The sequence below is a fragment of the Cupressus sempervirens genome, chromosome 10 (assembly GCF_028749045.1).
Source record: "Cupressus sempervirens isolate cs-2001-9-10 chromosome 10, ASM2874904v1, whole genome shotgun sequence".
NCBI lineage: Eukaryota > Viridiplantae > Streptophyta > Pinopsida > Cupressales > Cupressaceae > Cupressus > Cupressus sempervirens.
This window is the reverse complement of record NC_143127.1, coordinates 420,067,067-420,093,170: the sequence shown is the minus strand read 5'-3', so window position 1 is coordinate 420,093,170 and position 26,104 is coordinate 420,067,067. Positions and strand designations below refer to the sequence as shown.

The following is a 26,104-nucleotide window of genomic DNA, read 5'->3' as shown; positions in this document are numbered from 1 at the left end:
TTCATCACCCTTCACATCAAATTTTCCCTTTCTAGATTCTTTCAAAATGCAACATTTTCTTCCAAATACTTTTAGGTAACTTACATTGGGTTTATAGCCATACCATAACTCATAGGGGGTTTTGAATGAATCCTTCTTTAGCTATACTTGGTTCAAGGTATGAATTTTAGTGCTGATAGCTTCCTTCCAGTATTTGATAGCAATGCTCTTTTCAATCATTAAGGTTCTTGCATAGTCCATGATATATTTGTTCCTCCTTTCAGCTATTTTATTTTTCTCAGGAGTTCTAGGGGCTGATACCTATCTTTTGATCCCTCTTTCAATGCAAAAATTATTGAACTCATGTGAGATAAATTCACCACCTCTTTCTGACCTCAAACATTTTAGCCTTTTGCCTGTTTCCTTTTCTACTCTGGCCAAATACCATTTAAACTTTTCAAAAGCTTTTGATTTCTCTCTTAGATATATGATAGTCATCATTCTTGAGTAATCATCAACAAAAGGAATGAATAACTTTTCTCTAGTATAGCTTTGAATTCCAATAGGTACACACAAATTAGTATGCACAATTTCTAAAACTTCTTCAGACTAATAGTTGTTACTTTTAAGGCTAGTCTTTCCCATCTTACCAATTTGACAATTCTTGCATAGACCAACCTTAGGTTTCTTTATATTAGGTTTTCATTTTACTTTCTTGAATTTACTTATTTTAACCAAGTTATCAAAGTTCACATGACACAACCTCCTATGCTATAACCAACTTTCTTCAACTTGAGCAATAAAACATGAACATTCACCAAGTTCAAGATAGAACAAGTTACCTTTTGTTTGAGTGCCTGATCCAATCAGCTTTTCTTTGTCATCCAATAGTCTTGCTTTTCCATGCATGAATTCCACTTTGAATCCATTATTGAGTAGCTGTGCTATGCTCAAAAAATTGTGTTTTAGTCATTCTACCCAATATGCATTATAACATAAAAGCTCTTTGGTTGGTGAGATTCTTCCTCTTCCTTTTATACAACAAGGTTCATTATTACCAAACCTCACACTACCACCATCATAGTCTTCAAAATGTTCAAACTTAGTTTTATCACCAGTCATATGATGAGAGCAACCACTATATATGATCCATGTATCATTTTTACTCACATGAGAGATAAGTACCATTTCCTCATCATTATCAGACTCATCTTTCACAATAATGTAAACAATTTCATCTTCTTCTTCATCAGAATCATTAGAATCCTTAGCCATGAAACATGTTTTCTTATCTTTTTCCTTGAGTGATTTGAAGTCTTTCTTGCCATTGCACTAGTGACCTTTCTTCTCATCCTTGTTCTACTTATTTGGGCACCTAGTAGCAATATGTCTAATTTCTTCACAAGAAAAATAGATTAGAGAAACCTTACCTTTGTATTTTCCTTTGCCTCTAGAATATTTCCTTGTTAGTAGAGCTTCAACTACCTCAAGATCACTGTCTGAACTCTATTCTAATTCTTCTTCAATTTTTGACTGAGAATCCTTTATCTTCTTGCCTTTCTCTTTGAGTGAAATCTTGACTTCAAATGTAGATTCAATGTTCTTGGTAGTTGGAACATAGTTATCATAGTTATCTAGCTCAAATGCAGTTAATCTTCCAACTATGGCTTCTAAATTTATCTTATGATTTTCTTCACGTCTTCTTTCTTGAATTGTAGAAACCCTGATTGCATAAATGGGAAGTAATGTTCTAAGAACTTTACTTATAACTGTTTCCTCCTTGATATCTCCTCCAGAAGTTTTGATTGCACTAACACTTGCTTTGAGTCTTTCAACATATTTTGCAATGTTTTCATCCTCTCTCATCCTCATCTGATCAAATTGTCCTCTTAAAATTTTTTCTTTGGCTCTTCTCATATTATCATCTCCTCCATAGATATCTTTTAGCTTGTTTCAAATTTCAAAAGTAGTTTTGCAGTCCTTGACATCATCAAATTCTTCATAGCTTAGGGCAGAAGCAATGTCTATCATCATGGTGTTATGAGTCTTCTTCTCAGCAATGTCATTAGCAGATAATGCACCAGCAGGAGTTACATATGCTTCATCCAGATATTTCAGTCTTGTGTCTCCAATGGAAGCCAGATGGAGTCTCATGAGACCTTTCCATCCTGAAAAGTTATTCCTGTTAAGCCTTGGAATTTTCCTCTTGTAAGACATCCTGATCTTTAGCTTAGATCCTTGAAATCCTTCCTGCAAGCACCAAAAGCTTTGATACCAATTTTTGGAATTATAGATGGAGTAACTGAGAGGCGGGGGTGGGGGGGGGGGGGGGGGGGTTGTGAATTAGTTACCACAAAAACAAATCCACAGATCCCTTAGATGTCTTAAAACTTAATTACTGCTATCACTCGATAGCCATAGAAAAATGCTATAACTTGGTAGATTAACTTGTTACTCATGTTTAAGCATTCACAATTATTAACATGCATGCAAAAGTAAATATCATGAATACAAGAGACACTAGATTTAACGTGGAAACCCAATATGGAAAAAACCACCAAGTAACTAGCTACCAATTTTCACTCTTTTGAAGTGAGCCCTATTAGGAGCCAACCTTGTTAAAGGTAACAAAACACACTATTAGGTGTGACCTTGTTAGAGCGTTTAATCACTCTACTAGGAGTGACCTTGCTAGAGGACTTTAGAACAATTCAATAGAATTTTCCACCTTGTTAGAGGATTTACAAATTAGTCTTCTGTTAAGAGATTTAGGAATTACTACTACAATGGTGAAAAAGTAACAATAAGTGACCTGAATGAGATGCAACTACACTTTGTTGATACAAATCTCTACTTTGCTTCAATAGATCCTCTCTTATTGAATACAACTCTACTATTCTTCAAGGATATTTGATCCTTCTTCAAAATTTTCTCACACCTCCTCTTCACAATCAACTGACTTGCACACTCGCTCATTCATACATCCATTCATTCATACTTTATAATTCACAACTTGACCTTTTATTTATACATTAAAAAATTGTCAAGTTAGCTCAATTATAAGTTACATTTACCAATAAAACATACATCAATTAGCTACAAACATTACATTAAACAATTAAACATTATTTCCCAAAATAATGAAATCCTTCATTGGCTGACCTAGCTTGGTAAACACTACTCTAGAAATGATTTCTAGTGTCAACCAAGTGAATATTTGTAAACACTAAAAACTTTGCAAAATCCTTTGGAGACTGAATGAACTTAGTAAGAATTAACTTTCCTTCGTTGACCTTGTGAGCTCAGTAGAAACTGATTTCTGCCACAGAAGCTTTCAGTGCTCGAGTGAGCTCGGTAGAGACTAACTTCATAGTGTAACCTCCAAAAACACTTGGTAGACTCTGTAATTCACTTTTCTTACCATCTGAGCTTGGTAGAATATTTTTGATAACTGATATGAAATTTGCGTAACATCAAAGACAACACACAATTAAACAATTGTATCCAACATATGGCACTCTTCATTGCTAGTAAATGTCTCTCTAGTAGGTTTGACATGAATGAAAATATAAAAATTATTCCAATTGTAGTTTCTAACAACATCATTGTAATATGGGCCATTCCTGATCTTGTATTACATTACATCCCTAACATTATTGTTACTCACATAACAATCATAGAAATTTCCCTGTGTATGCAATCTTCTAACTATAAGCACATCTAATTCTTGTATCCATCATGGAAGAACCTTTGCAATGTCTCTCATGTCTTGTGAAAAGCTTATAGTGTGTCCAATATATTTATATTGATCTCCAAAAGCATTAATTACTTGTAATATTGGGTTCACTCTAGCAATGAGCATTACTTCCATCTGAGTCAAACTTGTCAACACATATAGTTGTTCTCATGGGTCCATATTCTAATGCGTTGAGAATTAGTGTATGAATTTCTCATTGAAGGATATCTTGCAAGTAGAATTAGAGTTTTATGATTGCATTAACATCCCTATATAACATTCGTTTCATACATTTCATGTTTGTACATTAAAAAATGCATCAATTCTTTGTCAAAATCTTTTTATTATCATCATTAAGCTTGCATTGCTATAAAATAGTGTTACATTGACTTCATGTTATTTTTTAGCACAACAAACTTGGCCTGCATGTTTTTATAAATTTCTAATGTATTTTTTAGCATTTATTTCTTCTTTATGATTGGTATGGTAGATTTCACTTGATCTTCGATCTCGTAACTTTTCAATTTCCATTTGTTGTGTATTAGTGTGAGATTTCTCTATTTTTTTGCATGTCTATGAGCAACTATCTCTTCTTTATGTTGTACATAGTAAGCTTGACTTCTAACTTGACTTTGTAGTCTTTGTTAGAGTTCTTTTTTCAGAATTAATTAACATGTTCTTGACGCATGAGCTTGATATATGTTATTTGGAAATAGTAGGCCAAAAATGTACTCAAAAGATTAGGCTATTTGACACGAGTGCAACACTAATGAATAAATGTTCATTTTTTTTTACAAAGAATATTTTACCATTTCTAATTAAATAGTATATTGACTTTTGTCAAGAGTTTAGTAAATTTAGAATTGCATATGCCATTTTTCTTTAACAATTTTAGATAATTAAGTGTATAATACTTATAGCAATAAATGATAAGTTTATTTTTTGTACAATTAAGATTTGTCACATTAAAGCAACATTAAAAAATAATATTTAGAATTTGCATGCAAGTTTACATGTAAAAGAAATTGGAAAACCATCATTTACTTTGTTATTTGTAATAAATATATTTAAAAAAAAATTAAAACATATCTAATATAAATCATTTGAAAGGATTGTACTCTAATAAAAATTTAATTTTAAACATTCTACGCATTCCAAAAAAATTAATTGTATAATATTAAATATTTATACATTATGTATATCTATAATTATTATTAAAAAATAGAAATCAAAACATATTTCCAAAGATGGACATGATATTTTTTTTCAACTTTTCTCATGATTCATGGTGGTGGATAATAAAGCGTGGCAAGATGTTAAAGTACCAAAATTTCTTTTCCATAATCCTAAGAGGACCTTGATGTTTTTATTTACCTCAAAATTTTTGTTTTTAGTTCAACAAGTCAGAAAGAAGTGGCGACTATGAGGTTGAGGTTGAAAAGGGGTTGGAATGTTCACACCCTCCACCCCAACTATTCACAAGAATAAAGGTGTTAGAACCTACGATTATTTTTTGAGAGCTATGCCAATGGTTTTTTTGTTTTTCTAAGGAAAGATAGAAAAAACTTTAGATTTTTTTAATTTGTAAAATTGTACCAAAAAATCTAGATAATCAAAATAAATTTAATAGATACATTCCTATAAAATGCATAAAAAAATTAGTGTCTCATAAACAACAAAATTGAGACCTGAATTTTGTTGTTTTAAACACTAAATAAAGCAAGTTCATTGTCCTGATGATCATAAAGATGAGGGTTTCCATTGAGACTTTTAATAAAATAAAATCTCAGATTCAAAATTTCATACAAGCTTCTTGAAATAAGGAAAATGTATACAAAAAGAAAGAGTTATGATTAATTGGATGGACTATGTGTATAATATGCTAACATAATGTGGTCGACAAATTTTGTGTCTGACAAATTTTCTAACAACTTTGAGACTGAGGTAAGCTATAATCTCTAGGTGAAGATTTTAAGGGAATGATGTCTATTATAAACTTCTTAAAGATGATTCTATTCTTGGGTGGTGTCATGTTAGTTCAACTTTTTCTTTATTGTATTTATTTTGATCAAATTCGTGAACAAAATTATATTTTCCTTGAATTACATCTACCAGTCATGATGGACTTGAAACTTTCTAAAATTTTGAAGAAAGTGGAGGTAATTTCCTTATTTCTCTTGGTGGGAAGAGTGAGATTACTTAGATTTCATGCAAGTTTGAGTCTAACAACTGGCATGCCCCTTATCTTTTTGTTTTATAGTCACATTTGAGCACTTCATCACAACACTTCATCACCCAAAAAGTTCATTAGATTTCCCCACGGGCTGTTGATTGGGAATGGACAAATTACTAGTATTTTTTTGAATGCAAAGGTTACTTTTTTTACCAAGATGAGAGAGGAGGATTCAGGTGTATGAATCCATAACTTGAGAAGTTGTCTAGACTATTTTGTGAAAAAGAAATTGTCATTCGCTACTATTCTCAAATGTACAAATGAAATTTGAACAATGTGTGTATCAATTGGGAAAATTTAGTGGGTTAATTCATATGAATTAATTTCATCCTATATGCATTGAGTTTATCAGTATCTGATTTTATCATCTAAGGAGTCATCACAATTATTTTTATGCATCCTTTTATGGTAATCTTGAACAAAGATAACTAGGAGTCTTGACATAATGCTTTCCTCAAAAATCATCTTTAAAGATGAATGGACCACTTTAATCTAAATATGAATATGAGCCTACAATTTATTTATAAAATCCCAATGATCATAACTTTTGAGTTTATCTCCTCTTGATAAGCAATTGTTATAACCATTTTTTGAGATGAAAAGCTTAGTTGTAACAATAGTTCAATTTCTATACATACCTATAAGAAAAATCTGATGATCAACACAAATGTCGATGATGCTATTGCTAATTAAGGATGTTTATAGTGGTTTTTCATATCTTTATAGCTCATGGTTGGATGGTCATTCTCAGGTCGTGTCGAGTTTGGAAGGTCATCACTTGGCATTACTTGATTGGCACCAACTAGAGCTGAAAAGTTGCATGTACATGTAACATAAGAAATTTTATATTTGAGCTGCAATTAATATAGCTATTTATTGTGATTTGTTGGAGATTGTTGAGAAGTAGGCAAGCTAGCAAATGGAAATGTTTTGGTAGTGCATTATTTTTACCAACCTCTTTTTTGACCACCTATTTTACCTCTTTCCAAGCGCGAGAGAAGAGAATTTCCATCGTAAGCCTTTCCTGCTTAAAATAGCCCATCGACTAATAAAGAGTTTATAGAAATTAGTTATTTAAAATCTAATTAGCTAAAGGTTTTGGCCACCTTAAAATAAATAAATTCATAAATAGAAAAGTTAGATACACTAAAGTTCATTTGAATAATTTTACGATTATATTTATTGAGAAACTTTATAGACTTAGATTGAAAAAGGTTAATAAATTTTATAAGATAGTATAATATTAACATATTGTATAATATTTTAAAAATCAGTTATAAAATTTATTTTTATTATATCTTATTTTTTATCAATATATATAAATGGAAGTAACTATTTTAATTATAAATGAAAATTAACTATTTCAAGAATCTAAACATTACACTTATATTAAATATTTTATTTTAAGTAATTTATAATATTTATGTCAAAATATTTCATAATATATATTATAATATTATATAAGTTAAATTACATACATATTTTTATTCAAACCACTATTTTGTAATTATACTATAGAAATCATGTAATATATTTAATTAGATATACTTGTGTTAGAATTTATATTTTCTATTTATATAAAAATGTATGATATAAAATATTAAATAATATGAAAATTTTAATTTTTTAATAAAATACATTAATTTAACTTTTAATATCATCATTTATTTTAATAATCTCTTAAAGAGGAACTATGTTCACTGTTACATTTTGACAAATATGTGACTAAAAAATTTAGTCACACCACTAAAAAATTCTGTCACGTGACTTAAACTAATCACATTTTATTATTTCTTTATAATTTACAACTATAGGTGACTACATAAGTGACAAATTTAGTCATTGGATAAAATCACAATATTAACCACATAAAAGTGACTAAATAAACTACCACATAAATGACTAAATAGATGACTAGAAAATTAGTCACATAAACAAAACAACTACTAAATAAATGGCTAAATAGTTAGTCACTTGAACAAAAATAAATGAATAACATATTATTACTTATTTGTAATAAAATTTGATTAAATAATCATAAGCTAATGTATAAATTAGAAGTTCAATTTCATTGGAAATGCTTATTCGATAATATGATTATTGCATAAGAAATCCATCTACGCCTGCCTCATGCAAGAAATCTGGATTTTAGATAATTTTAAAATCAAATATTGATAAATATCATTTATATATTGTAATAATTATGACAAGCTTTGAATCTTCACAATAGTTTCCTAATACATTAAACCCAAATCTTGTAGCTATTTGGTTAGTAACCATATTTAGCTAGGATAACAAAATTGGTGTATTATAAGAGATGAGGTACATAAATATGAGGGTATCTTGTGACAAGATATTGATTACCATGTAACAATTTAGAAACCTTGAGCTTGTGAAAGAATTAGATGTTTTTATTCATTGTATAATCAACTCAATATAGTGACCATATCTTATAGTTATCTATTTGTGTTCCATGTTATCATGTATGTGTATGATAATAATTTCTAATTTTACATAACCAATTCACCAACATAATCTCTAGGGCTTCTTTCCACTAACACTATTACAAAAGAAGGTGGTTTAAGATATTTTTAAAAATAAAATAAATATTTTTTTAAAACACTTTAACTATTATTTAAATTATCTTTAAATAAAAATTAAAACCATTTCAATTATCTTAAATTAAAATTAAAATTGTTTGTAATAATATTTTGCATATTGATTAGTTACTTTAAGTTTGATATTTTGAATTAAGTTTTTATAATAAGTTTCTTTAAATGTTTGAAAATAAATAACTACTTTATAAAATAATTAATTTAATTATAAATACCAAATATATAATTTATAATAATGATATATTTTAGCAAAGATAATAATATATTAAATTAGGTACATATGCACATTGTTTTTTTCTAATAGGTGGCAAGGGCTAAGGAATGACTAGAATTTAAAACTTCACCTCTTGGCACTTATAGCATGGATTTTTACATGGAAGTTTTTAGGAAGACGAAGGAAGCACACTAAATTGACAATAACTTTAATAGCCGATTGCAGAGGATTTTAGTGGTTCTATAGTTGCATCCTAGTGGGAATTGAATCGAGCTTTGTTAATTAGGCCAGTTTAATCCATTTTCACCCACCTTTGGTAGTATTTTGTTTATTAATCCACACTCTACCATTTCCTTCTAGTGTTATGGTAGGGTTTCACAAATTTTTCCTACAAAATCAATGGAAACTCCAATAAAGCATTTGAATTTTTTGATGATGATTTTCTTTTTGATGTTTCACATTATCATTTTTTCTATATGAAAATACTGTTTAATTTCATGTTCAAATTGGGTCTTTTCATATTATTAGCACACATATGTATAATATTCTTCTCCCATGTTAGCTATATTGATGAATATATCTTCCAACACTTCCATACTTGGCTCATCAATGGTAAATCCAAATCTTCCACCGCATCAATGGAAGCTCCTGTATCTTCCAACACATCACAAAATTGACTACACTCCAATTCATGCACAAAGCTATAAAGTTCATCCCAACAAGATTAATCCTTCTTATTATTCCTTTCTATCTCAAGAGATACTCATCATTATCAATCCTCTTCTCAGCTTCCATATTAGAAATAATCTCACTTGTGTATTCATATATGAAGCTATAAAAGATATAGGCTCTAATGATTTGACTCCCTTACCTCTCTTACCATTTTTAAACACCTCAAGATGAAATTTAATACCACGTTGACTTACCCTATTGTAGCAATTTGTAGAGAAACTATAAGATAAACTACATTCATATACAGTTGGATTAGAAAATACAATATCGAGCCATCAAATTTAATTGGAAATTTCCCACCACTTTTCAAAGCACAAAGGAATTTAGTGTGACCTATGCATCCATTTCTATAGTCACAACCTCTTTGAGGAAGAGGCTGAGAACAACTTGAGTAAACCACTTTAGTTGTGTACACAAATAGTGCTGGACCATTTTCTTCATCCCTAGTATTTACAACACAAATGGATTATCTTAGTTTTCCTTCCAAAATTTTCTTAATACAAATATTACCTTGAATTATATAATGTGATGTCTTTACAACAAATTGCACTAACTCAAATCTCAGATTTGGCTGACCTAGTTGTCTTCTTAGAAGGAATTTAAATACATAGTATCTAGATGCTCCTCTATTACACCAAATTTTCTCCAAATTATCAATTCCATCATTAGTATGTAGCACACTTAGGTTGTTCTTTCTACTTTCTTTGTTTTCTTTATTTGCATTCTTTTTCTTTATTCCTTGAATTACTTGTATTGGTATTTGCAACTCTACATTGTTCTTCAAAGCCAAATTCCCATGTTCAAGTTTGTGATCCTCAATTTGTTGTATGTCACCATAGAAATTGTTTCCACCCTATCCTATGTAAAATAATACATCTCCGCTATCAAGATCATCTTTGTAGCCTCCTAATGCCATAATCCTTGCAGTCACTTGGATATTTCCTTGCTTCAAGAAGTCAAATCTAGTTTGTATCTACTAATGAAGACCCATAGTACAAAACTCAATCTTGTAATGGAACTAGTCTCCAACTTACAACTGTAGGGCGATACCCACAATTTGTTTTCCTATGTTGAAATATAAGTTTTTATCCTTCAAAATCATGGAAATTATTAGATTTGTAGGATAATGAGTTCCATTTAGAGAAGAGTCTTTGACACTAGCTTCCTCATCATATAACAATATCTTTCAAAGAACCTAAAATAATGACAAGGTTTCTCTGACCTTTTCATGTGTTGGTGGATTTTGAACCAAATGATCTAGACTTTTCACATATTTAAGTGGAGATATTTTGGGTACCTCAACTATCTTCAAATAAAGCTTATGAGGTGTACTTGCAAATTTATTAAATGAATTCACTCCATTCCTTCCAAATTTATACAACCTTGGCACAATAAATCTTTGAAACTTGTATGTGTTGTTGCCAATTGATTGACATCCCTTTTTTGGGTAGCCATCTTGTAAGTTTGAAAAATCTCATGTATGAGTTGAGAACATTGACCAAAATGATGTGATTCTTTGGAGATTTGTCTAGCTAGATGAAAATTTTCTTTTTCCCTTTTACCAAACTTATCTTTCCTTACTAATGTTAACCTCCTCTTCCTAGGATGATATATTTTGTCAAAATTAGTCTCTGATTGTCAAATTCATTTCCTGAAGTGTGAGACTCCTTGGTGAGTAGAGGAGCATTCCTCCCATAATTGATGGGAATGTCTCAATAAGAAGAGATAGGTTGAGTGGGATATTTTACAAGGCAATTGAGTTGGATATGTAACTTATTGTAGGGATTGCAAGTTATTTGGTTTAGATTTAGTTATCTCAGACTTGCTAGTCAACTGAATCACCTACAATTGAGAAGTGCATTATATTTAGTTATCTTTGGCTATTCACTAATGGATTGAGGTTTCTCATGGTTAAGGAATAAAATATAGGAAATCATATAATGTGAAAAGATTAGAAGAAAATGGAAGAAAATTTGCAACCCTTTGTCCAATAGTGTAGTGGTGTTTGCTTCTAAAAAAATCTTTGCTTGGAAAGTTGAAGCTACACCTCTACATAGTGTATGCTTTAAGTTTTTGCACAATATCACTGCATTTCTAACTTATAATATTTGATCATAATTTCATTACACAAAAAACCAATATCATAATCATCTTCCTCAAATAGAAAAATCTCACGAACCCTATTTACAAAGCTCACTAAATTTCAAATTTAAATGTTATGCATCAAGATAAAGGAGGATGTGAGTAAAATACAAAATTATTATTCCCTACATGAATTTTTTTTCTTATGGAAATTTCTAATGAATTTATTTTCAATGAGCATGTTTTCAACTATCTAGGTAATTTAGTAAAAAGCTTATGAATAAATGGTTGTACAAATTGCATAGATGATAAAAATCAGTGAAAAAAGAACTCTAATTTCATTTACTACCACATTTCTATCAAAAGAGTTGATTGATGTCACTTAAATATGAATTACATTAGATTTAGTAAATAGTCAATATAAATAGTAGAGAATAAAAAGAAAACTTCCTGGTAGTAGAGAGAACAAATTATAATCCTTACAAACCAAACATGTTTCATAACTTTTTTGATAGATATCTCAAGGTTGGATGGTGTTTAAGACCTTTATTCCAATGTCCTATTTAGTCCAAGCCTCATATTTTTGATCACTTCACCTTCAATGATAGATTATCAATGGATCAGTTGAGGATATCATAAACCCTTTATATGGAAATTGTTGGTGTAAATAAATATTCACTATTACACTTAATTTTACTTAGGTCAATGCATTATTTTATTATTTCTTAGGTTGACACTTAGGAGTTTGCATACTCTTATGAGTTGTCATGTTGACAACACTGGAGTAAGAAACTCTAATTCAGCACATGGTGTCTACAACACTAGAGTTTGCATAATTAACTAAGTTGTCATGTAGACAACACAGTTATACACACTCTTAATTTAGCACATGATATCTACAAAATTATTTTTCATGCTACACCTTTGTAGGCTTATCATCTCATCATCACACTTATTCCTATGCTTGATAGAGGATAGTCCACTTCTGGTGGACATGTGCCTCCTTGTAAGCCTTATCAATATGCTGACTTCTAGACATTCTAGAAGTATTCCAGAGGCCTTTATATTCAGGCACTCCTAGTGTGTATGTACTAAACATTGAATGCCAATAAATCAATTTTGGATATTGTTATTCTGATCATACCTTGTTGGACTACTGTTGCACTTGTGCTTGAGTTCCTTGATCTTGGGTGAATTTTTCCTTAAGGAAAATTATTACATGGTATCAGAGCTGAGGGAATTTCTCTTCATATAGCCATTCAAGACCATTTTCTTGCTTCACCTCTTGAAGGACCTCAACCTAGATCCATAGTATCTACAAGTATTGGAAGCATCTAGAGCCAAAGCAGACCTCACCATTTGTTTGGAGTGTCAATTTGGTGAAATTTGACTATAAGTTTGCCTATATTCGGCCATAGTCAACCCAAAAGGTACCACTGTGAACTCATAATGTCCATAGCGAGTTCGAAAAGTGATCTTGTGAATGTCAGCTTCCTTAATGCGAAGTTGGTGGTATCCTGACTTAGGGTCAATCTTGGAGAAAACTGTAGCCCCCTTTATTTGATCGAATAGGTCATCAATCCTAGGCAAAGGATACCTGTTCTTAATAGTCACCTTGTTCAACTGTCTGTAATCGATACAAAGGCGCAAAGAACCATCTTTCTTCTTCACAAAGAGCACTGGAGCTCCCCATGGTGATACACTAGGTTGAATGCTCCCTTTGGCCAGAAGTTCCTCTAACTGAAGACGTAATTCTCCCAGTTCTTGTGTAGTCATTCGGTAAGGAGCTTTAGAAATAGGTTCTGCTCCAGGAACTAGATCAATGCTAAAGTCGATATCCCTCTTTGGAGGCATGCCTGGGATCTCACTTGGAAAAACATCTGCGTACTCTTGCAAAATCGGGTGATCTAAAGTCTTCCTCATAGGATCTTCCTCATCAAGATCATTTACCATAACAACAAATATTTGACATCCTTTACGGAAACTTTGCTTCATTTGCATAGCAGAAATCATCCGCAAAGATATAGGCCTTGGTATCCCAACTATCCTTACATCATTCCCTTGGTCATCTTGGCACATAATTATCTTCTTCCTGCAATCTATACTGGCTTTATGAGTTCCAAGCCAATCCATGCCTAAAACCACATCATAGGAACCAAGGGGTATGACTCGAAGATCCACTACCGAAACAAAGCTTCCTAAGCTAAGCCCACACTTATGAACTACAGAATTCGTGGAGACCTTGATACCTGAGGCTAGTTCCACTTGCCAACCATGATCTTGCTTCATCGCATCTAGCTTACACTTAGAAACTATAGATGGTGAAATAAATGAATCTATAGCTCCTGAATCAAATAATACTGAAAGAGATATACCTCGAATAGCACCCGTGGTCTCAACCACTGTACCCTGATGATCCGCCTGACGATGATCAACTGCTGCAAACACTCTATGAGCTCTACCTGCATCACCTACTGTAGGCTCTGAGGCTGTAGGCCTAGGTCCAAAAAACTGAGGCGCTTGCTGTGGACACTGAGCTGCATAATGACCAATCTGTCCACATGAAAAACATTCTGTATTCCTGCCAGACCCTCTACCCATAGGTGGTACATTTGATTGCTTTCGACTATTCCTGCTAACAAATGACTAACTACTCTGAGCTCGCTGATTGGGTTGATTTTGTTTATTGCGTTGAGAATTGCAATTGTTCTTAAAGTTAGAACCTTTTCCACCACCTTGAGCCTGAGAATTAAATCCCTTCTATTGTTGGGTCTGCCGAGACTGATGGTGAAACTGTTTTCCCTTAGAAGAGAAAGGCTTCTTATTGCCATCTGAATTAAAGTTGCTTTTAGGTCCTGACGCTGCTGGCGCTCCTACAAAACCACCTTGACCAAGGTTGATGCTTTGCTCAACAAGGATTGCTCGATGTACCGCATCCTTGAGGGTTTTTGGCTCAAATACTTTGACACCCCCAATAATACGGTTGTTCAAACCCCTAATAAAATGTTGTGTCAACTGAGCTAAATTTTCACTGAATCTTGAAAAAGACATGAGCTCATAAAAATTATGCTCATACCCGGTCACTGATATAGTGCACTACTTGAGATTATGAAATTCATCTGCCCTTTGCTATTTCCATTCCTCTGGTAGGAATTGTTCTCAGAAACTCTCCAAAAATAGTTCCCAAGTGACACTGCTCATATCGATCCCTAGTTTCTTCTCCTCAATTGTCCACCAAGTGGCTCCAAAGTTCTCTAAATTGGTGATCACAAATCTTGCCTTAACATTGCTGTCAAAGTCTTGCATAGTGAAAATCCTGTCAAGAGAAATAAGCCACTGCTCGGCCACATAACCAAACCCTTGCCCATTGAAAGGCTTAACCTTGGATCTTGAAAGATCCTTCATCTGAGTGGACACAATGGACCTCTGGTGATCCTTCTGAGGGCTTCTAGATCTAGGTCTATGCTCTTGTTCTGTCTGATGCACTTTAGGCTATTCTTGAATAGGAGGTAGACGTTCTAGAATAGTCTGCATCAACTATCTCAGACCAACCTCTTCAGACTCAGCTTGGTCCTCTCTTTGGCTCTCTTCCTGCTGCCTATTAGAGTGCTCTTCCCTGCTCTCTATACGAACTGATCCCTCATGGGAAGACTCATGGGCACTGACGGTTCTGCCACGACCACAGCCTCTTCCATGGCCCTACCTCGGCCTCTAACAGAAGACCTAGTCCCAGATACCATCCTACAACAGTACAGAGTACTATTACAATCAAGAGACACATGTTACAATAGACTAAGTTCAGTTCTATGTTTAGGTCTAAGTAAATTTTCTTTTTTGACAACTAAGTGTTAAAGTATGAGAAACATACAAGTGCCGTTCAAGTTCTGTTTCCAGTTTACCTAGTTCAAGTTGGAGAGATACACCTAATAGTTCAAGTTCTAGTTGTTCCGAAATACCCAGAGTTCCCAATGTAGAAACTCAGGCTCTGATACCAAATGTAATGCCCCGTCAAGGGATCCAAAGAATTAACCTAGTATTTCACTAAGTTTGGTAGCATTTTTTTTTTTTTGGAAGTAATTACCACATACAACTTATGCACGATAACGAAAGCAATAGCAATGTCCATCTAAAGAGTAAACTTAACATATACAATAGATTACATTCTTTAAGATCCCCTTAATGTGAATTACTTACATGAATCCATCAAGTACAACATCCACATGAAATAATATGATAAGTCCAATGTTCAATTCTTACATATCCAACTGCTCATTCATCCACTGTACATGTCACAGGGTATGAAGGCTTAAAAGAATATACATATGTAGAATAAAGTACATCATCCTATTCTAAATCCATGATACATCAAAGTAAAGTAAAGATAATCACATGATACTCATGATACATCATCATAAAAGTCATTTACATCTATCAGAAAGATCAAATAAATAAACTAAGTGCACAGTTCCTCCCAACCGTTAATAGCATCATTAGACCATCGTGGATCCTAGCCATCCCTCCGTGCGTAACATTCCAAGCACCGAAGAGATCATCGGTATTAACATAGTAGGAATGTCACTCCTAAACATCCTACTAACATAAAAAGTAAAGCATAAGATATTATCATCTAACATATGCTAATCATCAATGAAAGGATACATATCCACCATCACAAAGTACATATTAACCACAAAGTCTCAATGAATCTCAAATGATAAGAGTGGAAAATACACTACCACCCGACCGCGTGGTACCTAAGTGGTCCACTCCCACCATGCTGAGGAGATAATCTCAAGTCCCAAACAAGTTATCAAAACCACATAGCACACGACTCTAAAGTCCAGGAATCCTAAAAGTATACTAACTCAAAGGTTCCAATCAGAAAATAGACATCTACTTCCCAGAGGCACACAATGACATGTAGGAACCTACTATGCAAGCGGGAAAGTGTCATCGCATTTATCTTGTACAAGTTACCCTGGCAGTTAGCTAAACTCCACGGGTCCATACAGATCTCATGCGGCCACTAGTATCCTTTCATACTGACAAGGCATACTATGGAATGCAAGGTCGCAACCATGCATTCTCTCTACTCCCATCCTAGCCTATACAAGCACTCAAGGCATGGGCGAGAACCAAAAACTCTTATCTTTTTAGGTTCATTCAATTAGTATTAAGTGTGTGAATATTATCACTTATTAACCAACATACAATGAGTTACCCTGGCAGCCTCTTAGGGCCCCAGCCCCCATTGCAAGCCACTTCCTGACACTACATGCATATATCCTACCCTAATGCTCATGGTATCATAAACATAAAGAAAGTCCACAAAATCACCATAATAAGGATCAACAAATATCCATGATTAAAAATCATTAAATATGCATAAAAGCATCAAATCACCATGAGCAACATCCATAGAAAATCATGAACACAACAGCTCTCTATTGGCAACTGAAGTATCACTGATAATCAAAATATCCATTGGTTCTCAATAACCAAAATATATCTCAAAATCATACTGATCGAAGACTCCAAAATGGTTGAGTCAAACATGTCACATCATGACATCATCAATACTAAATCCACATATTAGTCCCATCATGGTGACTAGAATATATCCAAGGATAACTGATTGATGACCAAAATAATGGTTAAGTCAAGGGTTCCAGACATAAGAAATCTCAACTATAACAATCAATATTCACAACCAATTCATAGAGCATTCCATCACATAATCATGGTTGGGTTTATAAAGATTGAATTAAAACATCATCAAGACATCACATTCACATAACCCCCAAGCCTCTGGTAGACATCCTATACCGGTCAACACTAGTCAACCCAAAACCCAAAACATTAGCATAATGAATACACAATGTAAACACATGTTTTAGTTTTGCTAAGTTTTCAAATTTGAATTCATATGCAAAATCTCCGTTTTTGTATCCCAAGTTTAGAGGAAGAACATTTTCCTACGTTTTTCCATGTATTAATTTTTGGATGGATTAAAAATTCCCTCTAAACTTCAGTTTCCAATAATAACATTTAAAAGACGTTTCCACTAACTTAATTTTCATATGCTTCATATATCTTATAATCTTAAACTATTAATTCATAATAGTTAAAACTATAAAATTACAAAACAATTTATCATTAAAAAGAGATGAATTTATAAATCTTTTATTATCAACTTTAAATCTTTTAATAACATATATATATATATATATATTACATATATACATATATATATTTATATTTAAACATATACATACGTACATATATAATATAATATTTTTTTTTTTTGCATTTTATAAAAAAACGGAACTGAATTTTATTAATTTTGATTCATAAAGGAAATCGAATAACAAAGTTTCCTTAGAACAAAGCCGAATCAATTATGTCGTCGGTTGTCACTGTGGTGACAATTGCCGCAGGTACCCTGCGACCAATACAGTTGCGGGTACACTGCGTAGCAGGTACCGCGCGCCCCTTTAAACATGGGTACGGGGTGCGATTCCGCCCCCACCCAACATGCATTAGTATTTGTTTAAACAATCGCAGTGCGATTTAATAAGTTGCGATTCCGCCATAATAAGGTTGTGATTATATAAATATATATATATATATATATATATATATATATATAACAAGGTTTATGTATATATATATATGTATATAATATACAGAATCTCAGATTGTTTATAAAAATACAAGCTTTCATTTTCAGAACCTCTCTATGAAACTTGTTCTTTTAAGAATTTCTCTGATGACTAATTCTAATGGGTTTGTCCATGAATTGCAACCCTAGTCCGTATTATTTTCAGATCTAAACATATAGAATCCTTAAATAAAACTTAATTGCCCAAATTGAAAATGCACAATGAAGACATATGGAAAATACGGAGAAGACAGGGGAAAGCAAGATGCAAAAGTATCATAATGAAATCACAAGAATCTACCCGGATTCTGATGCTAACTCGCTTATCCTCAGACAACCTGCAGAGCAAGCTTCCCTTCTTCAGAATTTTCCCGAATCCTCCAATGCTTCAACTATTCTCCATGCTAATCATACTATCCATGCTATTTTCCAGCTCTATATCCAAGCTATTAAGGAATGCCCAAATATAAAGAGCTTTCGGATAACCCTAGAATGCTTCTAGAATCAGCTGGAAGATATCGCCAACTAAGCATGGACCTATTTCCAACCTTTTTGATAAGCCCTAGGGTTGTAGACACCATGTGCTTAATTGATGCACTAACCCCCGTGTTTTTGACACATGAAAAATAGGGAACTGCATTATTTCCTATGCAAACTTATAACTCCAATAACTTTTAAATTAATTTTCATTTAAATATTTATAACTCCCACTTTAATCTTCATAACTTTTATTTTAATTTTTATAACTTTTATTATTAATATTTGTTTATTAATTAATTAATATTTTATAATTATTATTTATTTTAATTTCTAATTTTCTTTTAATTTAATTCTTTTATTTCTCTATTAATTCTTCTTGAATTAATTATAATCAAAATATCAAAATCATGATATTTAATCTTCTCAAATAATTAATTTATTAATTAAATCTATTTGTTAAGACTTAATTAATGGAAAATTCACCATAAACCTTCATGATAAAATATGAAAACCCATCATAGGACAATTCATACGAAATCAGTCTAAAAGATTAAAAATCACAAAATATGTCATCTGACACATTCAATGGGTACTCAACTCAGATACTTTTCCTAACTCACTAGGACAAATGGTTTTAGGGTTTGGGATTTGGACTTGAGAATTTATCTCCCCTCTCTTATCATTGAGATAGTATAATAGGGTACGCTCATCCTGGTAATTTAGGAAAGTCGATACTCGGTACCTGCAACCTGCAAAAAAGCCATGCATGTACATACAAAATATATAGTGCTAAGCTAAACAGGCAATGGCAGGAAGTGGTGCATCGTGTAGATCCCGACTAAGCAGGTGACTACGACTCCCTTCCTTAACCACATCAGAAACGCCATACAATAAGAAAACACACACACCATACACATGCAAGTATGGGGTAAGTATCCATAATAAAACACATAAGATAATCAACCATCTAACTAATCATCAACAGTAACTGAAAATAGTATAATGATCATCATATACACATGAAATGTGAAGTCTAAATGATCTCATCATATAATAACTGAATCCATAACATAATGTCTGATAGTGTCAAAGCAATACCACTAATCCATCTACATAAAACTAGTCCATCAAAGTCTGATAACAATAGCAATAATATGTCCAGAGGAGATGTGAACGAGGGTAGGCACTACAGACTACATAGCAGATATTTAAAGTTTGTTCATGGAGTCACACATAGTAGATTTGGGAGACATATTTGATGATTGACATCTTCCTTTTAATGAAGTAGATTCTTCTTTAGTTGTCACAAGGGCTCACTCTCACCCTCTCATCCATTCTCTACATGATTAGTCTTCACATGTTGTTATAATTATGGATCCTTATGTATAGCAGTTTCAAGAGGTCTCTTTATCATTTAAGGAGATAGTTTGTTCTTTGGGACATGTTCTACATCTATCCTTGCTAGAACTGCACTCATTCTTTTGAATAGTATTGGAAGGAGCAACCATCAATATCAACACAGCGATAGTTGAGCATGTCTCAGAGGCACCATTCATCTTCGAGATTCTTTCTACACATAGACGAAACATCTCACCTATACCTCTGCCATTGTTTCTTCCAAATAGGAGGAACATTATTTAGCAATCATGGATCAACTTCTACATTGGAAAAACTATCACTAATCAACACTCTACATTAGAGGGGGGGGGGACTATCTTGTCTCCTTCTTCTTCTCTTTTAAGGGGGGGACTTTTTCCTCTTATGGGGTTTTGTACTTCTACTTCTCTTTTGTATATACTTGATGTATGTCATAATGGGGGGGAGGTCTTGATTACTCCATCCATCCATGCATCTTGTTTTTTCATCTCTCTTTTTGGGGGATGGTTTTTCCCATGAGGTTTTCCCTCTTTCTATGCTTTATGAGAGATTTCATTGCATTGCATTGCATTTTGTACATGGGTACCTAACATAGCCTAGTAGTTGGGACCCATCATGCATTTTAATCCTAGCTTTCATAAGATTAAGTGCATTCCCCTAAGTTGCACTTAAGGGGGGGTGTTGGTGTAAATAAATATTCACTATTTACACTTACTTAACTTTACTTAGGTCAATGCATTATTTTATTGTTTCTTAGGTTGACACTTAGGAATTTGCATACTCTTATGAGTTGTCATGTTGACAACACTGGAGTAAGCAACTCTAATTTAGCACATGGCATCTATAACACTAGAATTTGCATAATTAATTGAGTTGTCACATAGACAATACAATTATATGCACGCTTAATTAGCACATGGTGTCTACAACATTATTTTTCATGCTACACCTTTGTAGGCTTATCCTCTCATCATTATACTTACTCCTATGCTTAATGGAGGATAATCCACTTCTGGTGGACATGTGCCTTGTTGTAAGACTTATCAGTATGCTTACTTCTAGACATTCTAGAATTATTCTAGAGGCCTTTATATTCAGGCACTCATAGTGTGTATGTACTAAACATTGAATGACAATAAATTAATTTTGGATATTGTTATTTTGATCATACCTTGTTGGTCTACTATTGTGCTTGTGCTTGAGTTCCTTGATCTTGGGTGAATTTTTCCCTAAGGAAAATTCTTATAGAAATTTATGATGTGTGATTGAAGAAAGCTACATGGTATCCTATATACAAGATTTGATGCTATACTTTGGACCATCATTTGGTTTATAGATGCTGATGATGAACAATGAGGTTAGTAGTAGCCTCATAGGAAAAGTAAAAATGTAGAACTTAACAAGTTTCAAAGTTGAGTGATAAGGCACAATTACAAGAAAAAGAGGTATTTATAGTGATCATCTAACTTTGTGAGACAAGAATTGGTCTAATCATTGTCTTTGTGAGTTGAAAATATCTTACAAAGCTTGTTTATCAAACTTGTACAATTTCACATTTAGTAGTTTCACATTAGGCCTAATTGGATTTTATTTTCTAAATCTATTTATGCATACTTCAAACTTGTTCCCTCATCATTGTCCACATGGGCACACTTATTTGGTTGCAAATTTGAAGAGGAGGAATTTATTTTACAAGTTATATTTCCTTGTGGTCAATTTTCATCATTAGCATAGCTAAATTATTTGTGGTTTTCCTTTCTTAGATTGAAGTGTGTGTTTAGCCTATGGGAATAACATAAATAGAGTTCAATCATGTGCTCTTATTCAAATTGTGAATATTTAATTCTATACTTCAGTTTGGTTTTTGTATGAGGTGATGAATTTTTTTATGTGCAAGCCCCTAATTCTATTATTGTAACTATCAATAGCATATCCACTTTCTAAGAATGGGTAGCTATTTTTTGTCATATATGCAATTTGAATTTTCTTTTATATATAGATATTCACTCCTCTGTTAATCACAAAAGTCTAACACATTCTAATTGCAATAGTAAGACTTAAAACATTTCACCACATCTTCACTCAACCAATTTAAGCTGCTACACCTTGAAGAGTGTAAGTGTTGAGATATGTCAAGTTCCCCATCTTAGTTATTGTCAAGCTTAATCAACCAAACTAAATTAGAACATTTAAAAATAAGTTTCTAGGACTATAAGTTGATAACCAAAGAAAATAGCTCTGTTCCATATACTTTTGGGAATAGTTGGTAATAAATGTTTAGTGTAATTAAATTCATATTTGCAAATACCTTTATAGTTTGTCTATAGAGAAACAACATTAGATTAACAAACAAGGGATTATATATATTATAGTATATATATAATCCCTTGTTTGTTAATCTAATGTTATTTCTCTTCTCTATAGAAACAACAACACCAAGTAAACAAAATCAAGTAGCTTTTAAAAAGGGTGATTGATTTGTAGTTTGATCCCTACTATCCCATTACAAGAAAACCAAATTAAAAAGAAAATTGCAATGGAAGACCATAGTTTTTTGTCATTGAGAAAATTTTCTAAATAAGCATTATTGAAAGTTGTCTTGTTGTTGAGGAAATCTCATCATTTAGAATCAATCCAAGGGCATCTCAGACATCCCTGACCACCTTGGTGATGGAAAAACATCCCTTGACATTTCACACAACATTTTTCCTAAACATTTCACTTTTTGAATATTTTTGGGATGACTAGGGAATGTTTCGTGCTATCCAACCATCCTTGAAACACTATTGGGATGTGGATGGGGAGTTTGAAGGTTGGGTACACATCCCATGGAGGACAAGAAAATAATAGTCAATTTTTTACATTTAGGAGCATCAAGTTTTTTGTTTTCAAGTTTCATAACATAAATAATTTGAATCCCACTTTACACAATTATTTTGCATCCCTACCATTCCCCTTACTTGGACCCATTGGTTTATAATTTATCTTTTTCAACCAATAGTGTCTTCTTAATAATTTTAAACTCAAACATCCACTCCTAATTACATTTACACTTTAAAATTCCTCTTTCTTGCTTACATTTCTTTTATACAACATTATTATTTTCTTAAACTTTGACTTTTGTGAATTTTAAGACTTTCACATTCCCAGTTTCTATTTTGACACATTGCATTGCTTAATCCTTCACATCATACACCACCTCCTATTTGTTGTGACACAGGGTTTTATTTATATACCTATATTACTACTCATTATTTTTAATTATTTTACCACAATCATAATTTATTTCCCCTTATTACCCTTGCTGATTCCTCCACTCCAATTGCTTGAATTTTGCTTAGTACCCTTGTTTATTTTGCACAAATATTTTGCATCCCTTATTGCATAGTTATTACTTGGATCCATTTATTCATAATTTATCTTTTTTACTAACAATGTATTCTTAATAATTTTGAACTCAAACATCCACTCCTCACCTCATTTACAAATTTAAATTTCTCTTTCTTCCTTATATTTATTTTTTGCAACTTATCTTTTGCTTAATCTTTGATTTTTGTTATTCTTAAGATTTTCACATTCTCACTTTCTATTTTGATACATTACACTGCTCAATCCTTTACACCATAAACAAGTTTTATTTGTCCACCTACATTATTACCTATTATTATTTTTATTTATTTTGCCACAATCCTAATTTCTATTTCCCTTTTATCCTTGTTCCTTTCTCTCTTTCAACCTTATCTTACATTCCCGTCAAGATTCTTGACATTACGAGCATTATATAGATGTTAAAATTTATACTCGCCTCTATTATCCATGTTGGTAATAGATCATGAAGTGTGACTTGAACTATCAATGTTCAAAATAGCTACCCAATTTTCTCCCAAATAACTTTACATATCAATCTTACATTTTCCAAAAAATTCTTGCAAAAAAGGGAACAAATGGAAATCCTCAAAATAATCTTTCTATGGCTTTGCTATTGTGAATTTTGTGCCTCTTATGGTAATATTTCTTACTATGCCCAATTTTATTTTCCCTAGCTCTTGTTCATTATAATTAGTATAGAGGATCAACACACTTTTCCCTTTTTAATTTGAGAATAAAAACAATTTGACAAGTCCACAATCAAAACTTACATGGATTTAATATATTGGCACTACTAATTTAATCATCACAAATTTTTCAAAATTGATGAGTAAAGCGTCCATTTTTTACTTATTGATAACAAGTTGAACATTAAAAAAACTAAAAGCTCACACATTTCTATTTCAGATCAAGCATAACTAACCTGAAGTGATCAAGACTGCATCTATCATATAAATATTCATTCTTTAAAAGATGGATTGACTTGTTAAAATAACATTTATGATGACATTATGACCTAGCTTAGTAAGAACAATATTTTCATGCCCAAAATTAGGGCAAAAACACACCAATTTTTTAAATATAATAAGGTAATAACAACCATGTTGAACACATACTAAAATTGAATAAGCTGTAGAGGATGATAACAAGAAAAGTACATTTTGAGTCACAAGGTCAAGGCAAAAATTTAATTTTGGATTACATTAAATGAGGATGTAGAGTCAGTATTCCAACACATTGCATGGGTTCAAAATCCTAAGTCCTAGTGCTATAGGAACACTTAGGTCAGGTTGATTAAGTCAAATGATTTAACCATAGTTTCATGTTAAATAAGGCGTGACATCAAGTTCAAGGAATATTTGATTAGTAAAATAAGTTATGTTAGGTTTGATTTGATACCTTACATTTAATTTATTATACTAGTTCAATCCCCTAGGTGTACAAATCTACACTTGAAGGTTAACTTATCAATACCTTAATACTCAATCCCAGTTATGAACATCACCTATTAGAACTAATTAAAATATTACAAATTCACCATTAATTCATTTATGAAATACAATTAAACTCTAAACACAATCCTACATAACTATCAAGTCATTTATACAATGCCCTTTCAATAACCCTTCAAACCTTTAACATTAGCAATCTTGAAATAATTCAACACATAATTAAATACATAATATTTTATATTACAATACTAAAATACTTTCCTTAATAAAATAATATAATTCCACAAATATTCTATCACAAATTAAAAAATCTGAACACATAACATTCACTAAACCACAATAACCCTAAACCCTATGCTTAACTTGTTAGAAATAGGGAATATTGAGGGGGGGGGTGGGGGGCGGGTGAACCAATATTGTAAAAAATTTTGTGACCAACTGGATATTATTAATTACTTTGAACCATGCATAAGAAAGTAAACAAGTAATGTTGAACAATAAAGTAACCATGCATGGATAAAACTCATAACACCATATTTTATTAACTAGGGAAACCTTGGCCAAGGGAAAAACCTAGTGGGGATGATACCCACAAGATAATGTACTAATATAAATATTCCTTGTTAGAGGATAAACCCTGTTAGGAGTCTATAAACTCATTTAGCACATATATATGAGTCCCTGTTAGGAGAATTTGAATCCCTATTAGGAGATTCCAAACTTGTTAGGAGTTGTGCTATAATGTGTGCAAGAAGATCTCATTGCCCAAATATGCACTTTTAATTACAAGAAGAGCTCACTACCCTGTTTGGACTCAAAATTGAAGCCTTTGTTTTGAGTACCATTGTAAAAATCAAGCCCTATAAGTGCAATTTAATGCATGTGTACCTCGCTATCCTTTTGAGGCCTAAGAGGTGTTTAATGTTTCTAAAACTATGTATTCAATATATCCACTCATCCCATGAAGATAAATTTTCATTCTGAGTCATTTTGTGAAGTTCCATCTTGAGCAATGTTTAAATCTACATTTTCCCTTGTGTCAAACAACGACATGAGGCCTAGTTTGCAATTGAATATCTTGCACCTAGTTGCATTTCATTAATCTCCACTTTGGAAGTGTTTAATATCCATATTGGAGAACCTATGTTCTAGATTTCAAGTCATTTTGATATGTT

General features: G+C 32.2%; 1 pseudogene; it reads right to left on the bottom strand.

The window, feature by feature from the left end:
• Window positions 1-9,335: 9,335 nt before the first annotated feature.
• The window catches only part of LOC149534492 (histone-lysine N-methyltransferase, H3 lysine-9 specific SUVH6-like), a 51,153-nt pseudogene continuing 34,384 nt past the window's right edge, over window positions 9,336-26,104 (bottom strand).